The sequence below is a fragment of the Geotrypetes seraphini genome, chromosome 12 (genome assembly GCF_902459505.1).
Source record: "Geotrypetes seraphini chromosome 12, aGeoSer1.1, whole genome shotgun sequence".
In the NCBI taxonomy this organism is placed as follows: domain Eukaryota; kingdom Metazoa; phylum Chordata; class Amphibia; order Gymnophiona; family Dermophiidae; genus Geotrypetes; species Geotrypetes seraphini.
This window is the reverse complement of record NC_047095.1, coordinates 75,829,606-75,845,644: the sequence shown is the minus strand read 5'-3', so window position 1 is coordinate 75,845,644 and position 16,039 is coordinate 75,829,606. Positions and strand designations below refer to the sequence as shown.

Below are 16,039 nucleotides of genomic sequence, written 5' to 3'. Positions count from 1 at the left end.
CATGGTACAGCCTCTGTCAATCGGTATTCCAAGGAGTTTTAGCGTGGGATGAATGGGGTATGAGATCGAGTTTATTACTGTTTGTTAAGGTTGGGGTTTTGCTGTTTTCTAGGAGGATGAAGTTTGTTTTGTCTGGGTTAAGTTTTAGTTTATGCTCTGTCATCCATATTGCTTCTGTTTCAAGTGTTTTGTGTATTGTGCCTATCATGATGGGCTCCGGTTGGTCGAAGGGAAGGAGAATGGTGATGTCATCTGCATAACTGTAGGAGGTTAGGCCATGTTTGTCTAGGTAGGAGCTGAGGGAAGCAATGTATAGGTTGAAGATTGTGGGAGATAGAGGTGATCCTTGGGGTACTCCGCAGGGGTTGGACCATAGTTCTGATTTTTCTTTGTTTGTTTTAACTCTGTATGTTCTGGATTATAGGAAGCCTTTGAACCATGATAGTACCTTGCCTGAAATTCCTATAGAGTCTAGTGTTTGTAGAAGGATGTCGTGGTCTACCAGGTTAAAGTCTGCTGAGAGGTCTAGTTGTATGATAATTTTCTTTCCTGTACTGAGGTGTTGTCTAGCGGTGTTCATTAATGTTCCTAGTAGGGTCTCCGTGCTGCAGTTGGATCTGAAACCAGACTGTGTGGGGTGGAGTAAGTTGTGGTTTTCTAGGTATAAGGTTAGGGCTTTAGCTACAAGGCCTTCCATAAGCTTGACATAAAGTGGGATTGAGGCTATGGGTCTGTAGTTGGAAGGTTGGTCCGTTGTTCCTTTGGGGTCTTTTAGGATCGGAGTTATGATGATTTTGCTGAGGTCTTGTGGGACAAGGCCATCTGTGAGTAAAGTTTGTATCCATTGTAGGTGTAGGGTGCGGCATAGTGTACTGGAGGTTTTCAGTAGGTATAGGGGGCAGTGGTTAAAGTCACAGGCTGTGTGGGTGTATTTATTATAGTTTGTTGAAATCTGACCATTGTATAGGTGAGAAGTGAGACCAGATTCTGTCAGCTGCGACTGCTTCTTTCTCTGGGGGGGGGATTTGATATCTCTTCTAGGTGCGTAGTTGTTCCATTGAACGTGGCTCTGAAAGTTGCAATCTTGTTTTTGAAGAATGTGTCTAAGAGGGTGGCTGAGGGAGGAGGGAGAGTTGTTATTTGTCAGGGTGTGGTATCTGTGAGTTCTTTTAGTATTTGGAACAGCTTTTTTGTGTCTTATGATTCTTCTCCTATTTGCTTTGTGCAGTATGTCTTTCTTTTTTCTTTCAGTTTTTGTTCGTATTTTTTGGTTCAGTGTTCTCCAAGTTTTTTTAGTGGATTCTTGGCTACTTTTTCTCCACTTTCTTTCTAGTTGTCTGCATTTTCTTTTGAGTAGGGGTAGTTCGTTGTCGAACCATTTGTCTGATTTTCTATGGATTCTGGTTTTGGGTTGTTCTGGGGCTAGTTCATCCAGGGTTGCTGTACTTAGATGGTTCCATTGTGGGATGAAGTCTTTGGGATTGTAGTCTTGGATTATTGTGTTTGCTTTTGTCCAGAATATGGTGGGGTTGATGTATTTATGTGAGTTGTATGTTATTTTTTGAGTAGTTGGTGTGCTTTTGTTGTTGGTCCAGTTGATTTTGAAGGAGTAAGTGTAGTGATCTGACCAGAGGGAACGGTACCAGTTTCCGTTTGATATTTGGATTTCTGGTTGTGTGGGTTGTTGGGACATGAAGGCTGCGATGTCGAGTTGGTGTCCTTTTTCATGTGTGGCTTGAGGGTCTAATATTTTGTATGTTAAGGCCTCGAGGTATGATAGTAAGTTTTCTACTTGTTTGCAGGATTGGTTTTCGAGGTGGAGGTTGAGGTCTCCTAGGATTAAGTTGTAGGTTGTCGTTAGTGAGTTTTGGTATATAAAGTCTTCAAATTCTGGTTTTGCTGTGTTCAGTTTCTTGGGGATATATAACAGAGCATGTATGTTAGTGTTCCTTTGAGTGATGTGTTTGAAAGTTGACAGGCTAGTAGGTCCTTGTATGAAGTGGTTGTTTTGTCTTGTATTTTTAGGTTTATGGTGTTTCTGGCTATGATGGCTATTCCTTCTCCTCTTTTTATTTTCTCTGCAGATCATTGTTATCTGTGACTCTTTGGGCAGAGTTCCGTTATTCTGGGGTCTGAGTCAGAAGTAAGCTAGGTCTCTGTGAGGAAAAGGCAGCCTAGGTTTTCTTCTTCTATCCAGTTTTTATGTGTTCTGTCTTGGGGCTTATGGCTCTGATGTTTACGTATGCACATGTGAGAGTGGTGTAGTCTGCTGGTGTATTGTGAGTTGTTTTCGGGTAGATGAGTGATCTTTGATCTATGTCGTTATAAGAAGTTTCTTGAGAGAACCCTCTCTTTTAAGGCTGCTGAATTGAATGTTTGGTTTGGAAAAATCATGCTAGAAGCTTCCTCTTATTTCTGTTTTAGTAAATTATTAGACACAACTATTTGATAAGTTTGTATCTTAATGTACTCTTTGCTTTTAAAAATAATTATGTATTTCTTATATTTTACAATTTGATGTATTTCTATTATGAATTGTATTTTCGCTGCATGTTCAGCTCTATTTGTTGTGAACTGTTATGGTCTGGCGGTATATAAGAATAAATTATTATTATTATTAAACAAACATTTTGGTTTTTGTTCCCTGAAATGTTTCTGTGCTACGCTGGGGTTGTGATTAGCCTGCATTCAGCTGTTATCTGCTGATAGTTTCCATGGAGACTCAGGAGGCAGAATGGGACTTGCTGCAGCAAGAGAGCCAAGGTGATTCTTTTTTTTTCTCAATAAATGTTTATTAGAAAGTTTTTTTGATAACCAGCATGTATACAACACAAATAAACTCAATAAATGTTTATTAGAAAGTTTTTTTGATAACCAGCATGTATACAACACAAATATACTACCCCACAGTGAAAAGAACATGTGCAATCTCCCCCCCAAATTCCTCAGAGTGTACATAGAAACAAAGAATGCATTTCAAATATCCAATAACTCCTCTTTACAACCTTTTCTATACCATGACAAAGCATCCAACATAACAGCAAACCCACACACACCCATTGCAAACCCACAAGTCTTCCGTCCAAAATTTCCCCTTCCAACCCGCAACAAAAATAGATTCCATAGGAGGGACCCTCTGTGGTTTCTTCAGAGAGCCCACCAAACATCACTTCAACCCCCCCCCCCCCTGAATATTCAGGCATTGAAATATTTTATGCCAGGTGCGCTCTTGTTGTTCATAAAAACCCAAATGTTTAGCAGCCATCTGGGCCAACTTGCTACACTTAAGTAACCATTCCTCCTTAGTAGGAGCAACGGAGTGTTTCCAGTATTGTGCAACAAGACACTTAACACCCACAAATCCCATCCGCACTAGTTTTGTCTGCCATGGCAAACTCCTATGATTATGGATATCCAAAAAGCAGGTTTGGGGCAAGATCTGAACTGAGTCATAGCCATTGTCACCGCAAGCCAAAAAACCCCATAATGATCGGGCAATCCTACCATATATGATAAAACGATCCTGGACTCTCCCCACACCTCCAGCGCACATTAGGAACTTGAGGGTAAGTGAGATGTACCCGCTCTGGTGTCAGATACCATGTTGTCAAAATTTTATAAGCATTTTCTTGGACCAGAACGCAATGGGATGCCTTCTGTACCTTCACACCAATCCTGATCCAATCAGCAGTCGTAAACTGCACCTGTAAATCTGATTCCCAATGTTGCCTAAAGTTAAATTGAACTAAATTCTGCCCTCGCAAATACTTATAGATGACCGAAATAGGTCGGGGCACCCTACCCAGAAGCCCCCAGAGATGTTCTACTTTCTGGAATTGCCCCCTCCTCCACCCTACTGAAATCATAAAGTGACGCAACTGCATATAAGCAAAAAAAAAAAATCATCCTTAAACCCCTTGTCTCTAGTTACCAACTTGTCAAAAGTAGGGATTGTCTCACCCCTAAGCACGTCCCGAAAAGTAAAAAGTCCCCTCTCCTCCCACTTACAAAAAAAACCCTGTTCCTGCTCGACAGTGGCTCCCCACAATAGGTGCTAAAGTAGACATCCTCTGGCCACGCTGTTCACTATGACGCATTTTCCCCAAGTCCTCACTAAATGTCCAAAAAAGGGATTAGACACCCCCTTTAACCGTTCTACATCCGAATATGAGGCCCAAATCCAGTGCTTCAACAAACAATGCGGTACATTGCTTTGTTCAATTTGGACCCCCGGCTTGAACTCCGCTACAATCCAGTCTAACAACATGCGAAGCTGCGCAGCTAGGCAATACCAATGTAAATTAGGGCCAGCTCTACCACCCTCCTCCTGGGCTGACCAAAACACTTGTTGCCCAAGCCGTGGGGTTTTACCCTGCCAAATAAACAGCCAAAACTCCCTATGTAAAGTCTTCAGCACCCCTCTGGGGACCTCAATGGGAAGAGTTTGGAATAAAAATAACAACCGTGGTAAGATATTCATTTTACATTACATTACATTTAGTGATTTCTATTCCACCGTTACCTTGCAGTTCAAGGCGGTTTACACAAGGAGAAATCTGGCCATTTCCAGAGGAATTAGAGAGTAGAGAAGGTTGATACAGAAAGTTGAGGTGGTTCTTGTGACATTAGATTGTATTGGAGAGTAGAGATGGTTCTTTTGGTGTTAGGTTGATTTCAGGGGTTTGTTGGGTAGTATGTTTTTTTTGAATAGTATGGTTTTTATTTTCTGAATATTTTGTAGTCTGAGGTCGTTATCAGTAAATTGGAAAGTTGGTGATTTAGTTTTGCTGCTTGTGTAGCTAGGAGGCCGTTATATATTTTCTTTCGTTTGACATCTCTGATTGGAGGGTACGCGAATGGAGTGTGGGTTCTCCTTTGTCTGGTTGTGGTGGTTTGGATTAGGCAGTTATTCAGGTAGGTTGGGCTGTCGCCGTTTATGATTTTAAATAGTAGAGAGTAGAATTTGAATAGTATTCTTGCTTGTTTTGGTAGCCACTGTGAGTTGAGGTACGCCTCGGTGTTGTGGTCGTGTTTCCTCAGTGAGTAGATGAGTCTTAGAGCTGTGTTTTGGATTGTTTGTAGTTGTTTAATCATGGTTGTGGGGCAGGGGAGATAGAGAATGTTGTAATAGTCTAGAAGACCCAGTACTAGGACCTGGACTAAGATCTGGAATTGTGTTCTGTTGAATAATTTTTGCACTTGCCTTAAGTTTCTCATGACAGCGAATGATTCCTGTATTATTTTATTGATTTGTGATTGGATGGTGCAGCACCTGTCTATCGTCATTCCCAGTAGTTTTAGAGTGGGCTGTATGGGGAATGTGGTTGAGTTTATAACTAGATTTGTTATGGTTGGGGTTTTGTTGTTTTCGAGGGAATGAATTTTGTTTTGTCTGGGTTTAGTTTGTTTGTGGTCTTTCATCCATGTTATTGTTTCCAATGTTTTGTGTAGAGCGTCTGTCATGAAGGGTTTTGGTTGATCAAAGAGGAGAAGAATGATGATGTCGTCTACATAGCTGTAGGAGGTTAGGCCTAATTTGTCCAGGTAGGTGCCGAGGGATGCGATGTAGAGGTTGAAGAGTGTAGGGGATAAAGGGTATCCTTGGGGTACCAGGGTTCTGACTTTTCATTGTTCGACTTTACTTTGTAGGTTCTGGACTTCAGGAATCCTTGAAACCATGTGAGTGCTTTGTCTGTGATTCCTATTGTATCTAGTATTTGTAGAAGGATGTTATGGTCCACTAGGTCAAAACTGCGGTGAGATCCAGTTGTATAAGGAGCATTTTTCTGCCTGTGCTGAGGTATTGTCTAGCTGTGTCCAGGAGGGAGCCTAGTAGTGTCTCAGTGCTGTAACTGGTTCTGAAGCCAGATTGTGAAGGGTGGAGTATATTGTGGTCTTCTAGATAGTTGGTGAGGAGTTTGGCTACTAGGCCTTCCATTATTTTGACATAGAGTGGTATTGAGGCTATGGGTCTGTAGTTGGATGGTTGATCTATTGCTCCTTTAGAGTCTTTTATAATTGGGGTGACAATGATTTCGCTGAGGTCTTGGTGGGAAAAGGCCATCTGTGAGCATAGTTTGTGTCCATTGTATGAGGAGAGCACGAAATTTAGTGCCGGAGTTTTTTAGAAGGTATGGAGGGCAGTGGTTTAGGTCGCAGGCTGCGCGATTGTATTTTCTGTAGAGTTTTAATCACAGCAATGCGTCCCTACCAAGAGAGCTATAACCCCTGCCATTGCTGTAAGTCAGCTCTAACTAGTTACACAATCCGAGCATAATTATGCTCATATAAATGAGACAAATCCCTCGGAAGTTGGATTCTCAAATATCTAATACAATCTCGTGCTCTCCAAAACGGAAAGGCATCCAGTAGCCTCTGCTCTTCTTCATCCTCTATATAGACCCCCCAAGAATTCAGACTTAGCCATATTTTTATTAAACCCTGAGACCTGGTGATATGCACGAAACACCTCCATAAGCACTGGGAAAGAGCTGCTCGGATTGCAGACATATAAAAGAATGTCATCTGCAAACAATGAAAGCTTGTGTTCTCTCCCACCCATATGTAGTCCCCTAATAGTTCCATGTTCCCTAATACAACATTCTAACGGTTCCAGATGAAGAGCAAACAGGAGCGGTGACAGAGGACACCCCTGTCTACTACTGCAATTAATAGAGAAAAGATCCGTATAATACCCATTAATGTGAAGACAAGCACGTGGCCCCATATAAAAACTCCTAATTCATTGCCCAAACCCCATCCTATCCATTACCGACCATAAAAACTCCCACGTAACTTTGTCAAAAGCTTTCTCCGCATCAATGGATAACACCATTGTGCTTTGAAAGTTCTGAGCGCCCCACATTAAATGTAGCGTATGACATATATTATTTCCTTCTAGACGTCATTGAATAAAACTGGATTGATCAATGTTAATAAGACCTGGAAGCACCCGACCCAATCTCAAAGCCAACACCTTTGCAAGAATCTTTGCATCCACATTTAGCAATGAGAAGAGCCGATATGCACCACCCTGTTCAGGATCCTTAACAACAATGTTATACCAGCCTCTCCCATAGAGCGCGTTAAGGGTTTCCCCTCCTGTACCCCATTGCAAACACGGACTAACAGCAGGTATTAATGTTCACCAAACTGTTTATAAAAAAACATTGGAGAGTCCATCTACCCCAGGGGACTTCCCCCCCTTCAATCTCTTAACCACTCTCTTTACCTCCCCCACCATAACAGGTCATGCCAGATCATCTCGATCTTGCTGAGAAAGTTTGGGTAAAGACAATTTATCCAGAAATGCCTCCACCCCCCAAAAAGAATCCTGGAGACCCCCCCCCGATATAAATGTGAAAAGAAGTCCACAAAGGCTCCCCTAATCCCTTTATCAGTATAAAGAAGAGTCCCCACTCAATTCCGCACTCCCCGCACTGTATTATGCACACTCCTGGCCCTCAAATAAAGGGCTAGCTTAGCACTGGATCTATTGCCACTCTCAAACAAAGCTTGTTTTAATTGGGCCTTACGAAATTCTACTTCTTCCAATTGCAACTGGTGGAGGTCCAGCCTTGCTTTCTTCAATAGGTCATACAATGATGGAGTCGGAGCTAGCTTATGTTGGCACTCCAGGGTCACAATCCTTTCCCGTAACCCTAGGGAGTTTTGTGCCTTATCCCGTTTCTTGCGGGCTCCCCATTTAACAAGAACTCCCTGTATCGCTGCTTTTAAAGCATCCCAGAGAACCCCATCCCCGACTTCACCTGTGTCTTTATCCTGAAGGTACAAAGTGATAGTATCCCGGAGCCCAGTACAATATATCCACACCGGAGCATGGTCAGAAATTTGTATCACTCCTATATCCACCCTCTGAATCCCGCCCCTTAAATTCCTGTGGTCCCATATACCATCAATTCTAGTGTAAGTTTGTGTAGCATGAGAATAATGCGTGTAATTTTTCAGTGTACCATGGAGAAGTCTCCAACAATCCACCAACCCCAGCATATGCATCAATTTCAAAAAAGCTTTACTATGCCTCCCCTCGCATGTCGCCCACCTCTAGAATGATCAAGAACCAAATCAGGACAAACATTAAATCTCCCCCCCCCCCCAAAAAAAATAGCCCCTTTAACAAAACTGCCCAAGCCATCATAAAGCTTAGAATAAAAGGCTGCTTGTGAAGAATTAGGGCCATACACATTGATGACTGTGAAGAGACCCCTGAATGCGTCCTGGATAGCCAAACATCTCCCTACTGCATCTACTCCCTACTGATCTACCACCTCTCCAAAACCTTTACTATCAAGATAGCCAACCTCCCAACTCTCTGAGGCCCGAAGCCTGGTGAATCCAAACACTATCATATTGAGACGAGCGCAACAGATGCCCATCTCTCGGCTTCAAGTGGGTCTCTTGTAAGAGACAAATATCCCAGTGTAACCTATGCAACTCCTTATAAACAATACTCCACTTCCCCGGATTATTCAAGCCATTGACATTCCATGATCCTATCAAAAGTTATCTCTCTCCTCCTATCCCACCTTTCCTACCCCTACTTCCCCCCCCCCCAGCAGTCTCTGATTACCCACCCTGCGGTCAGTCAGAATGAAGAAGTGAAATCCCCCCAGAAGGCAACCAAAGCCCCATCTGTCAGCCTTCCCGCCCCCTCTCATCACCCCCCTCCCATCACAACCAAACTCAACCTTTACCAACCATAGAATCCAGTCCCCCCAACAGACAGCATTACTAAAACAGTGTATTAGACCTAAAACACAATTAACAACTGGCTATGAAGAAGCTGTCCACCAGGCATGCTGCCACACACCAGCTGACTACCAGCTGGCGCCCAGCAAGATAAAGGAACTAATGACCCCCAAGCAGATCATATGAAGTATTAGATCGCATCTACTTTGTACTGGAATGGGTCACCGTGGTCTAGTGTCCGGTGGATCTCTTTTCTGCCATCTTAGGCGCTGGGGCCATAGTTTCCGGAAAAGTCTTACAACCCAGATCCTTCAATGCTGCCCAGGCCTCCTCAACTTCTTGAACCTTTCTTGATTTACCATTGATCGTGATCCAAACTCAAAAATGGAAAAGCCCTCTATATCTATGGCCCACAGCACAGAGCAAATGTGTCACCTCTTTAAAATTAGGTCGCTTCTGCAAGGTAGCCCAAGCAAGGTCTTGAAATATTCCCACTGCAATATTATTCTATTTGTAGTCCTGCTTGCGATGGGCAGCTTGCAGCACTTTTTCTTTGAGATTGAAATCTGCAAAGCATGCAATAATATCCTTAGTCCTGGCACTCCGTGCTGGCTCCAGGCTTTGGTGAGCCCGGGCTATTACAGTCTGCTCCTGCGGAGAACTCCCAGTGTCAGATAATAAAGCAACACATATGTCCCGAACCCGTGTAACACAGTTTTTATATTCCTCCCCTTCAGTCACCCCTTTAAAGCGGAGATTATAGCGGTGTGAGCGATTCTCCAAATTCTCTACTTGATTTTGTAGCGCTTGCAATGTTGAATCAGTCTGGTCCATAGCCGCACCCAGTGAGCCCCAAAACATGAGCCCCAAAACATGCTCCACTGTGGCCGCCACCATACAGCCCAGCTCAACAACCTCCAAGCGAATTTCTGCCATGGTCGCTTTAAAATCCTTGCAGACCCTGACCATCTCCGCTTTGAGATCGCAAAACCAAGACTGCAAGATCTGCGGGGTAATCTCCGCCTCTCCCAGGAATTTGGCAAGTATCTTGTTGCCCTCGGACTCCGAAAGTACTGGCGCCATTTTTTTTCTTACTCGTCGATGGCCCACAACCTGTCCTGTCCTGTCCATCTCCCCAGTAAGAAAACAAAATTTATGGAGTTTCTTTTTTGCTTCCATTACTGGGGGTACAAAAAAAATTGCTGTTGCTCATCTAATTAGCTCAATTAACTGCTCGGCCCCAACAGAGCTCCTGGCTCAAGCAGCCATTGAGTGGCGTAATCTCACTTCCTCCCTCCAAGGTGATTCTTTTGATACACTGGACATTTTCTCCTGGATTCTTGTTAATGTTTTTGTTTGAATGGGAGGCTGAAGAGCCAGCTAGAAGGTCAAGTATCCTTTTCAATGAATAGCTTTCCTGAAGGATAAGTGGATTGCTCACGTAGTACTGAGCAAAGGTCCTAGCTTTACAGCTGTGCTGGATTTTGTAAAATATTTTGCCAAAATCCTATTTGCTTCCAGAGGCTCTCTTCTGCATTTCTCCCTAGTACAGCTGTTTTTTTAGTTTATGTATGTTAAGGAAAGTTAGATCGTTATTTCATCAAGATCATTTTTCAGTGCTGGTAGAGTCTATTGTACTTGCCCAGTTGGATTATTTTAATTCTGTATATTTAGTTTGAGAAGACTTCAGTTAATACAGAATATGGCAGCTAAACTCATCTTTGGGAAGAGAAAGTACGATCATGTCTCCCCTCTGTTGAGAAAGCTTCATTGGCTCCCAATCCATTTTAGGATCCACTTTAAATGCTCCTGTGTCATTTTTATGCTTCTCTATGGAATATTTGGTCCTTTGGCCCCTTTATACTGGAATACCCTTAGATCTTGCCATTCGAGGAATACACAGAGATACAAATTACTTTTATCCCAGGACAAGCAGGCAGCCTATTCTCACATATGGGTGATGTCATCGACGGAGCCCGGATGTGGAAGCCTCGCAAGCAGACTTGCTTGTAGAAACTAGAAGTTTCGAGTCGACTTCATTGTGCATGTGTGAGTGCCTTCCTGCCCAGCGTAGGGCGCGTCTCCTCAGTTCTCAGTTTTCTGCGGAGCCGAGAAGTCCGTCTTTGACTTTCTACGTTTAACTTTGTTACTTTGTGCCTTCTCTTTCCGCGTTTTGTGTTTCTTTTCTTCACGAATCGCTGGTTTCTTTTATTTCATTTATTTCTAGTTAAAAAAAAATTTATTTCTTCCATTCGACGGCCGGGGCAGGCCGCTAGGCCGCAGCCCGTGGGCTTCGACTTTGCGGCGGCTATTTTTCCTCCTATGTCCCGGCTAGCAACGGGCTTCAAGAAGTGTAGCCAGTGCCAGCATGCAATTTCCCTCACGGACCCACACCATTGATGCCTCAAGTTCCTTGGGCCGGACTATCAACCGAAGTCATGCGAGCGTTGTGCTACTCTTCAACCTTGAGCCCTTAAACGTCATCGGATTTTAGTGGAGAAGCTTTTCGGGATGGATTCTTCGACCACTTTCCCGACTTAGACAGCGGCCACTGTCTCACCTTCGACCGAGGGTTCTTCTGCCTCCACTACTCCGACCTCGAGCCTCATCAGACCTTCTAAGTTTGCAGTGGCTCTTACCTCGACTACACCTGCTATATCTTCCTCTTCATCCTCAGGTCAGATAGCTCAGCAGAAGGTTCCAGCGGTGGTAATCAAGGTGACCATGACTTTCAAGTCGAAGCACATTTCCACTGCCTCTGTGGAACCTCCAGCAGGTGGTCGGGTTTCAGACACGGATCCATTCTTGCCGGCTTCTTTTCGGACCATGCTAGAGAAGCAATTCATTCAGTTCCTCACTAATATGGAACCGAAGCTTGCTACTCTAATCTAGCCTGGGCATTCTGCAGACTCCCGCGAGGTCGAGCCTCTTCCTATGCCTCCGGCTGAGAATACACACTCTATGCAGGGAGCAGAGTCTTTGCGAGTGTCTGGTCTGGCATCTATGCACGTGAAGCAAGGAGCAGATTCTTTGCAAGTGCCTCGACAGGAATCCTCACACTCCATACAAGGAGCAGAGTCTTTGGGAGTGCCTCAAGGTTCCTCCATCAAGCCTTCTGAGCTTCAATCCACAGCTTCTAGCCCTATCCATTCATTGGTAGCAACGTCTGCTTCCAACTCAGGGGCAAAGTGTCCTCGATCTTCGAGATCTGCTTCTAAGCACCGTTCTCACCAACGATCGAGGCCTTCCTTGAGGCATACTTCCAGGCACACCTCTTCTTCCAAAGAGCGTCCTTCTTCCACTAAACTTCGATCTACGCCTTCCAGGTCTACTAGACCACCGACTCCTCTTATCGAGATCCCCGCTTCCAGACCTTGAGGACTCAGTGGTTTTTATTGCTTCGTCCAAGTCTTCTTTCTCTTTTGACGCCTATTTTTCTGCCGAAGCTTCACTTCGACCCAGGCTGCCTCAACGTTCTCGAGTCCTTCTCGATGCAAGGCATTAACGGATCAGCTATATTTCTCTTCTTTTCTTTGTCAGATGGCTCCTGACCTGGACCTTCAATTGGATGCTGGTTCTAAATACTCTAAGGAGTATCTCGAAGTCATGCATGTTCCTCATCCTCCTGCAGAGTCACTTAAGCTTCCTCTTCACATGCTTTTGTCTCAGACTTTTACACGATGCCTGGAGACTCCTCATGCAATTCCTGCTGTTCCAGGCAAGTTGGGCTCCAGGTATAAAACTCTACATTGTAAAGGATTTGAGAATTCGCAGTTGTCCTTGGACACCGCCTAGCCCGCCTACTCCACAGGGCTTTAAACTAGGTAAGTCGGGGGAGGGTACAGGCACAAACAACATACCAGGCGAACTAAAATGCCAATACATTTATGAGGCTGAGGAAAGTAGACACCGAAATTCTTCAGATATATCAGTGACAGAAGTAAAAACTCAGGCGGGATTGTACGTCTTAGGAAACCAGACGGAGACTATGTGGAAAAGGATTCGGAAAAAGCCCAACTATTAAATGAATACTTCTGCTCAGTCTTCACCCGAGAAGCGCCAGGGCTCGGCCCTCAGCTACAGACAAGGGTTGGCTCAGTTGACCCGTTTAGTAACTTTGAGTTTACGCCCAGCAGTGTCTACGGTGAGCTGTCAAAGCTCAAGGTTAACAAAGCAATGGGGCCGGACAACCTGCACCCCAGGGTGCTTAGGGAGCTGAGTGATGTCTTGGCGGAGCCACTGTCCGCGCTCTTCAACCTCTCCCTTAGTACAGGCAGCGTCCCGTTGGACTGGAGGACGGCTAACGTCATTCCACTCCACAAGAAAGGCTCAAAGATGGAGACAGCAAACTACAGACCAGTGAGTCTAACATCGATAGTGAGCAAACTAATGGAAACTCTAATCAAACACCAATTAGATAAGATCCTGGATGAGGAGAATCTACGGGATCCCCGACAACATGGATTTACTAAGGGGAGATCCTGCCAATCCAACCTGATCAGCTTCTTTGACTGGGTAACGGGGAAGCTGGATATTGGGGAGTCCCTGGACATCGTGTACCTGGACTTTAGCAAAGCATTCGATAGCGTACCACACTGCAGGTTACTGAGCAAGATGAGTTCTATAGGATTAGGTAACACATTGACGAAATGGGTTGGGAGCTGGCTTGGAGGTAGGCTCCAAAGGGTGGTGGTGAACGGCACCCCCTCCGAAATGACGGAGGTGATTAGTGGAGTACCACAGGGCTCAGTCTTGGGCCCAATCCTATTCAACATCTTTATAAGAGACTTGGCAGAAGGGCTTCGAGGTAAAATAACATTATTCGCCGATGACGCCAAACTGAGTAATTTAGTGGGCAAATGCACAACAGACGAAGATTCAGTGCCCGACAACATGATGCACGACCTACTCCTACTGGAGCGATGGTCTAGGACATGGCAACTCAACTTCAATGCCAAAAAATGCAAAGTTATGCACCTGGGCAGCCAGAATCCATGCAAGTCTTATACCCTTAATGGCGAGATCCTAGCAAAAACGGTAGCAGAACGAGACTTGGGGGTAATCGTCAGTGAGGACATGAAGGCTGCCAATCAAGTGGAACAGGCTTCGTCCAAGGCAAGACAAATCATGGGCTGCATACGAAGGGGTTTCGTCAGTCGTAAGGCGGAAGTCATTATGCCATTGTATAGATCCATGGTGAGGCCCCACCTGGAATACTGTGTGCAATTCTGGAGGCCGTATTATCGCAAGGATGTGCTGAGACTGGAGTCGGTGCAAAGAATGGCCACCCGGATGGTCTCGGGACTCAAGGATCTACCATACGAAAAACGGCTTGACAAATTACAGCTATACTCGCTCGAGGAGCGCAGAGAGAGGGGGGACATGATCGAGACGTTCAAGTATCTTACGGGCCGCATCGAGGCGGAGGAAGATATCTTCTTTTTCAAGGGTCCCACGACAACAAGAGGGCATCCGTTGAAAATCAGGGGCGGGAAACTACGAGGTGACACCAGGAAATTCTTTTTCACTGAAAGAGTGGTTGATCGCTGGAATAGTCTTCCACTACAGGTGATTGAGGCCAGCAGCTTGCCTGATTTTAAGGCCAAATGGGATCGGCACATGGGATCTATTCACAGGTAGGGGAGGGACATTAAGGTGGGCAGACTAGATGGGCCGTGGGCCCTTATCTGCCGTCTATTTCTATGTTTCTATGTTGTCTCACCAATCCGTACTTGTGGAGTCCTCCTTGAAAAGGTCCCATCCTTCCAAGGTTTATGCTACCGTTCCTCCTGGAAGGGAAGGGAAAACTATGGACAAGTTTGGACGTCGTCTCTACCAAAATCCCAAGATGTCCTCTAAAGTCCTCAATTACAATTTCTATTTTGTTACTTATTAGTTATCTAGATACTCAAAAGCACTTCGAATTTCAAGAGGTCATAGCTACTCTATCACAACTCAGATTATATCTACTTCAGTCTTCTTATGATGCCTTTGAGTTGTCTGCCAGGGCGACTGCTTGTTCTGTAGCAATACGCCACCTAGCTTGGCTTCGTACCATTGACATGGACTCTAATCTTAAGGACTGCTTGGCTAATATTCCTTGTGCAGGCAATGACCTCTTCGATGAATCTATCAAGGCAGCCACCAAGAAATTGTCTGAACATGAAAAATCCTTTGCTTCTATTGTCAGACCAAAGCCCAAGCCAACTCCTGCCAAGCCTGCACGCCCTCCTCCAATTTTCCAGAGGCGTTTTGCTCCGAGAGCGGCTCCTTACACTCGCCCTCCTCTCAAGAAACAGCAGAATCAGAAGCAACAGAAATCTCAGCCTTCTGCTGCACCTAAGGCTGCGCAGCCTTTTTGACTGTTTAAAACAGAGCATAACCTCCACCGTTCTGTCTCTGACCTATCTTCCCCCTATTGGAGGTCGTCTCCATCATTTTTACCACTGATGGGAGACCATCACTTCCGACCTCTGGGTGCTGTCAATCATCAGGGAAGGATACTATCTTCATTTCACTCAGGTTCCACCAGACCTTCCTCCAAGAGAGTATCCTTCCAGTCCATCCCAGACCGCCCTTCTTCTTCAGGAAGCTCAAGCTCTGTTTTGTTTCCGTGCCATCGATCCAGTTCCTTAGGAACAGCAGAACAGGGGGTTTTACTCCCGTTACTTCCTTGTTCCGAAGAAGACGGGCGATCTGCGACCCTTTCTGGATCTCAGGGCTTTCAACAAATTTTTAGTCAAGGAAAAATTTCAAATGTTGTCCCTGGTATCCCTTTATCCCCGTCTCAATCAGAACGACTGGTTATGCTCTCTGGATCTCAAAGAGGCCTATACTCATATTCCCATTCATCCAGCCTCCTGGCAATCTCTCAGATTTCGGTTGGGGAATCTGCATTATCAATACAGAGTGCTGCCCTTAGGACTGGCTTCCTCTCCCAGAGTATTCACCAAGTGCCTGGTAGTGGTAGCAACAGCTCTAAGGAACCATGGTCTTCAGGTATTTCCCTACCTAGATGACTGTCTCATCAAAGATTCAACATCTCAGGGGGTTATTGTAGCGACACAACGGATTATGTGGTTCCTACAAAGTTTGGGATTCGAAATCAACTTTCCCAAATTCCAACTTCAACCCTCTCAGAATCTACAATTCATAGGAGCTGTTCTGGACACTATCCAACTCAGAGCATTCCTTCCGCAACCACGTCTGGAAGCTCTCCTTCAACTCTGTCATACAGTGTCTTTCCGCTCTTCCATCTCAGCGAGACACATGATGGTGCTTCTGGGTCACATGGCCTCCACAGTACACGTGATTCCTTTTGCCAGACTTC

At 44.9% G+C, this 16,039-nt stretch overlaps 1 protein-coding gene across 1 annotated transcript in view; it reads left to right on the top strand.

The window, feature by feature from the left end:
- PTPRF (protein tyrosine phosphatase receptor type F) overlaps positions 1–16,039 on the top strand; it is a 953,410-nt gene that overhangs the window by 82,450 nt on the left and 854,921 nt on the right. Inside the window, exon 3 of the mRNA XM_033915537.1 lies at positions 2,682–2,763. The gene's annotated coding sequence lies outside the window, so the exon portion shown is untranslated. The remainder of the gene's footprint in view (positions 1–2,681; positions 2,764–16,039) is intronic.